The sequence below is a fragment of the Nicotiana tabacum genome, chromosome 20 (assembly GCF_000715075.1).
Source record: "Nicotiana tabacum cultivar K326 chromosome 20, ASM71507v2, whole genome shotgun sequence".
In the NCBI taxonomy this organism is placed as follows: Eukaryota; Viridiplantae; Streptophyta; class Magnoliopsida; order Solanales; family Solanaceae; genus Nicotiana; species Nicotiana tabacum.
This window is the reverse complement of record NC_134099.1, coordinates 98,155,566-98,161,727: the sequence shown is the minus strand read 5'-3', so window position 1 is coordinate 98,161,727 and position 6,162 is coordinate 98,155,566.

The following is a 6,162-nucleotide window of genomic DNA, read 5'->3' as shown; positions in this document are numbered from 1 at the left end:
ACCAAAATAAAGTACAATTTTTGTATTTTTCAAGTTTATGAGAAATACATAAACTAAAATTTATATATATATTTTTGTGATTTTTCTTTTTGCAACGAAATAAAGTAAAATAGTTAAAATGACTATATTAGACCCAATTTCACATATTCACGCTAAAAAATGTGAAAATCTTCGGGGAGGGTCAAAAATCACGTGCTTACAGCTGCCCCTCTTTGACTGGAAACACGAAGAGTTTTCCGACAAAGAACGACTAGACGTGTTTTTTGACCCAACCATTATTTGGAGGGGACTACACTACGGAAAGGAAAGGAATGTGACCGAGCCCTGGTATCTGAGCTGCCTACATATCCTTGGTTATACAGGAATCAGGCCCCGTGTAGTTCGGAAATGAGAGAGACGGTAGAGTGTACCGAGGTGAGGAGCCGATCGAGGTGCCGTTCCGTTGAGGTTCCGGTCCGCGGTCCTGTCGTTACAACAACAAAAAATGAAGACTGAAAAAGACTAACTAATCCTATCAGCTACTAGTTACAGGGATTCCTATCTGTAAGTCTTCTGAAACTTGGTCTTGAGTCTTGAATGGTGCTTCATATAGACTTCAGATTTGAACCTTGATACTGCTAGTTGTAGGTGCTAGTTCTTGAGCGGACCACATCTGTTCTCCACTTCCGTACCTTGGGTTCTTTTCCCCTCTTGTTTTCTTGTTGTCTTTTTTTTTACCAGCCTTTTGTGAATGCTGGGGATTTTTATTGCTTCCTGCTGGGGATTCCTGTTGTATTCCTCTGCTTTATTGATTCTAAGTGTGCTCCTTTCTCATATGAGAGGGCTTTTGACTTCAATACTTCAATTGTATTCCCTTATTCTCCAGGTGGGTGCCTGATTTCTATTTCTTTTATCCTTGTTCTCCATGTGGACGCCTGATTTCTTCCTTCCTTTGTCCTTATTCTCCCGGTGGACGCCTGATTACTTCTTTTCTTTGTCCTTATTCTCCAGGTGGACGCCTGATTTCTATTTTTCTTTGTCCTTGTTCTCCAGGTGGACGCCTGATTTCTTCTTTTCTTTGTCCTTGTTCTCCAGGTGGACGCCTGATTTCTATTTTTCTTTGTCCTTGTTCTCCAGGTGGACGCCTGATTTCTATTTTTCTTTGTCCTTGTTCTCCAGGTGGACGCCTGATTTCTTCTTCTCTTTTGTCCTTATTCTCCAGGTGGACGCCTGATTACTTCTTTTCTTTGTCCTTGTTCTCCAGGTGGACGCCTGATTTCTATTTTTCTTTGTCATTGTTCTCCAGGTGGACGCCTGATTTCTATTTTTCTTTGTCTTTGTTCTCCAGGTGGACGCCTGATTTCTATTTTTCTTTGTCCTTGTTCTCCAGGTGGACGCCTGATTACTATTTTTCTTTGTCCTTGTTCTCCAGGTGGACGCCTGATTTCTTCTTCTCTTTTGTCCTTATTCTCCAGGTGGACGCCTGATTTCTATTTTTCTTTGTCTTTGTTCTCCAGGTGGACGCCTGATTACTTCTTTTCTTTGTCCTTGTTCTCCAGGTGGACGCCTGATTTCTTCTTTTCTTCGACATACAACAAACTCCGTTCTACAGGCGGGTCTCTTATTGGTAAGATTAAACTTAGGAAGTTAAAAGTATTCCCGCATTTTACTGGTAGGCGACCTAGAACTTAAAAGTATTCCAGCATTTTACTGGTGGGCGACCTAGAACTTAAATGTATTCCCGCATTTTACTGGTGGGCGACCTAGAACTTAAATGTATTCCCGCATTTTACTGGTGGGCGACCTAGAATTTAAATGTATTCCCGCATTTTACTGGTGGGCGACCTAGAACTTAAATGTATTCCCGCATTTTACTGGTGGGCGACCTAGAACTTAAAAGTATTCCCGCATTTTACTGGTGGGCGACCTAGAACTTAAATGTATTCCCGCATTTTACTGGTGGGCGACCTAGAACTTAAATGTATTCCCGCATTTTACTGGTGGGCGACCTAGAACTTAAAAGTATTCCCGCATTTTACTGGTGGGCGACCTAGAACTTAAAAGTATTCCCGCATTTTACTGGTGGGCGACCTAGAACTTAAATGTATTCCCGCATTTTACTGGTGGGCGACCTAGAACTTAAATGTATTCCCGCATTTTACTGGTGGGCGACCTAGAACTTAAATGTATTCCCGCATTTTACTGGTGGGCGACCTAGAACTTAAAAGTATTCCCGCATTATACTGGTGGGCGACCTAGAACTTAAAAGTATTCCCGCATTTTACTGGTGGGCGACCTAGAACTTAAAAGTATTCCCGCATTTTACTGGTGGGCGACCTAGAACTTAAAAGTATTCCCGCATTATACTGGTGGGCGACCTAGAACTTAAAAGTATTCCCGCATTTTACTGGTGGGCGACCTAGAACTTAAATGTATTCCCGCATTTTACTGGTGGGCGACCTAGAACTTAAAAGTATTCCCGCATTATACTGGTGGGCGACCTAGAACTTAAAAGTATTCCCGCATTTTACTGGTGGGCGACCTAGAACTTAAAAGTATTCCCGCATTTTACTGGTGGGCGACCTAGAACTTAAAAGTATTCCCGCATTATACTGGTGGGCGACCTAGAACTTAAAAGTATTCCCGCATTTTACTGGTGGGCGACCTAGAACTTAAAAGTATTCCCGCATTTTACTGGTGGGCGACCTAGAACTTAAAAGTATTCCCGCATTTTACTGGTGGGCGACCTAGAACTTAAATGTATTCCCGCATTTTACTGGTGGGCGACCTAGAACTTAAATGTATTCCCGCATTTTACTGGTGGGCGACCTAGAATTTAAATGTATTCCCGCATTTTACTGGTGGGCGACCTAGAACTTAAAAGTATTTGAAATTGTTTCCCCGTTCTTCCGAGAAAATTTTGACAATCGGTAGAAAATTTTCTGCCCCGGTTTTTGGTGACTTCCCTGGCGTTGCCTCTCGCTGCCATCATCAATCCTTTGTTTTCCTGCAGCAGACAAAAGGATTTAATTAGTTTTAATCGTGCTGGTAGAGGGTGCCTTTCCGGCGGATGATTTTTCCTCTCTTCCCCTTTTCTTGCTCTATGTCCCCATAATTGGTTAGTGGACAAAATTGCCTGCTGGGGGTCTCTAGCCTGCTGGGGCTGGTTTTCAATTTGTTCCCTTTTCTGCTTTTCTTTAAGCACATACTGTGGGAATCTGCTTTTACTCCTGAAACCATTCCCTTTGGAGCTTACTTCCTCCAAAACTGCGAGGCACGATTATTGCATTGCCTAGGGCCGGCTTTTAAGACTGTTTGTGTTATCCTGCATTGGATGAACTCCCCTTCGGTCTCTGGTAGTAAGCTTTGAAAAATCCTTTTCAAGACAAATTTTTAGGAAGAGAAAATAAAAGATAGAAAGGGAGAAAATCTTTCTGAACCAATATTTGGTGGGAGAAGAAACTCAGAAGAACTTATCTGGAGGACATGACTGGTCCCCGTGATCATGACATGCATCATAGATTCCCGACCCAGTCTATTCGTATCAATCGATTTGCCCGATGGTCTGTCTTGCTGGGGATGATAAATGAGTGTCCATTCCGTTGCGAATGTGGTCGCTTTTTGTTGATCCGTCTTGTCGCCTCATAGTGCCCTTCGAGGGGTTTTCACTAATGAGACTCTCTCTTTTCTCTCATCTCCCGGCGCCTTATGGTGCCTGTGAAGGTTTTCACCAATAAGACTCTCTCATTTCATATCTCTCATCTTACGTCGCCTTTCGGTGCCTGTGAGGGTTTTCACCGATAAGACTCTCTCATTTTATTTTTTATCGAGGAATCGGGGTGTTGTCGATACGACCCTCTCTTCTGGAGATTCCTTTGACCATCAATTTATTCCCAGTCTTACGATCCTCTTCTTTGCTGGGGATCGGTGCATTATTCTCGGCCTTATTTGCCTGACTTGGCATCTCTTGGATATTGATCGGGAGGTCTTTTGGACGTCGATGTTGGTTTTGGTGTGGGGTTAAAGAAAGGCTATTCAAAAAATAAAATAATTTGATGGGTGATCTGCTACAACTTTTGGAATCAAACCTTTGTTGGAACTTAAAACATAACCTCTGCCCCAGTTTTCTTGCTTGGGGAATTTTATTTTTTACACTTATGTTGAGCTATGTGCGTTACGCACATTGTGCCTATTATGCACACTATGTACATTATGCATCCTATATTCACTATGATGCATACTATGACCGAGCCGTGAGGCGCCTACGTATCCTCTTTGAGGAATCAGGTCAAACGTAGTTCCCAACGGTTTTGCATTTCTTATGATTTTATCTTCTTTTTCTTTCTCCTTCTTTTCATTTTTTTTCCATTAGTGATTCCAAAAGAGGGGTATGAAAGAATAACTTAAGGCTCAAAGGGGGAAGCAAGGGTTAAAAAGTGTTTGGATAGAAGAAAGAATTGCCTCCGTCATCTCATTATCCAATAAATGCCAAATACAAACTAATAAACCAACAATTGCCATAATTAAAGAAATTACGCATAATATCTCTTGACTGCATCTGAATTGATAGCCATGTTGACACATCTCCCCTCGACATCTGTCAAACACAAAGCGCCGTTGGACAATACTCTGGTCACGATATAAGGCCCTTGCCAATTTGGGGCGAATTTGCCTTTTGCCTCGACCTAATGTGGGAGGATCTTCTTCAATACCTGCTGCCCTACTTCAAACTTCCTGGGGCGCACTTTCTTATTATATGTTCTTGCCATTCTCTTCTGGTACAGCTGACCGTGGTACACTGCTGCCAATCTTTTCTCATCTATCAGGCTCAACTGTTCCAATCGAGCTTTCACCCAGTCATCATCATTAATCCCGGCTTCAGCGACAATCCGGAGGGACGGAATTTTGACTTCCGCTGGTATTACGGCCTCAGTTCCGTACACCAACAAATAAGGAGTTGTGCCTATGGAAGTTCGGACGGTAGTGCGGTAACCCAACAAAGCAAAGGGTAATCTCTCGTGCCATTGTCTGGACCCTTCCACCATCTTTCGCAGTATCTTCTTGATATTCTTATTGGCTGCTTCGACTGCTCCATTCGCCTTGGGACGATATGGGGTGGAATTGCGGTGTGTAATCTTGAATTGTTGGCATACCTCTCTCATCAAGCTGCTATTAAGATTCGCACCGTTATCCGTGATGATCACTTTTGGGATCCCAAATCTGCAGATGATATGGGAATGAACAAAGTCCACCACTGCCTTTTTGGTTACCGATTTGAAGGTTTTAGCCTCACCCCATTTGGTGAAGTAATCAATGGTCACTAGAATGAACCTATGACCATTGGATGCTGACGGCTTGATGTGCTCAATGACATCCATGCCCCATGCCACAAACGGCCAGGGTGCTGACATCGCATGTAACTCTGTTGGCGGAGAATGAATCAAATCTCCATGTATCTGGCACTGATGGCATTTCCTCACGAAAGTGATACAGTCGTGTTCCATGGTGAGCCAATAACACCCTGTTCGAAGGATCTTTCTTGCCAATACATATCCGCTCATGTGTGGCCCACAAACTCCAGCATGTACCTCTACCATAACCGTCGTTGCTTGACTGGCATCTATGCATCTCAACAATCCCAAATCCGGGGTTCTTTTGTACAATACTCCTCCACTGAGGAAGAAACCATTCGACAAACGCCGAAGGGCTCTTTTTTGGTCTCTAGAGGCATGTTCTGGATATATCCCCATTTTGAGGTATTCCTTGATATCATGAAACCAGGGTTCGCCATCTGCTTCTTCTTCTATGGCATTGCAGTAGGCGTGCTGATCACGGACCTGGATGTGTAGAGGATCAACATACATTTTGTTAGGGTGGTGCAGCATTGATGCTAAGGTGGCAAAGGCATCCGCAACCTCATTGTGAACTCTCGGGATGTGTTTGAACTTCACCGATCGAAATTGCTTGCTCAGATCATGCAAGCATTATCGGTATGGTATGAGCTTTAGATCTCGTGTTTCCCATTCACCCTGAATTTGATGTACCAAGAGGTCCGAGTCTCCCAAGACCAAGACGTCTTGGACATCCATGTCAGCAGCCAAGCGCAGACCCAGAATGCAAGCCTCATACTCGGCCATATTGTTGGTGCAATAGAAGCGTAGTTGAGCCGTAACAGGATAATGC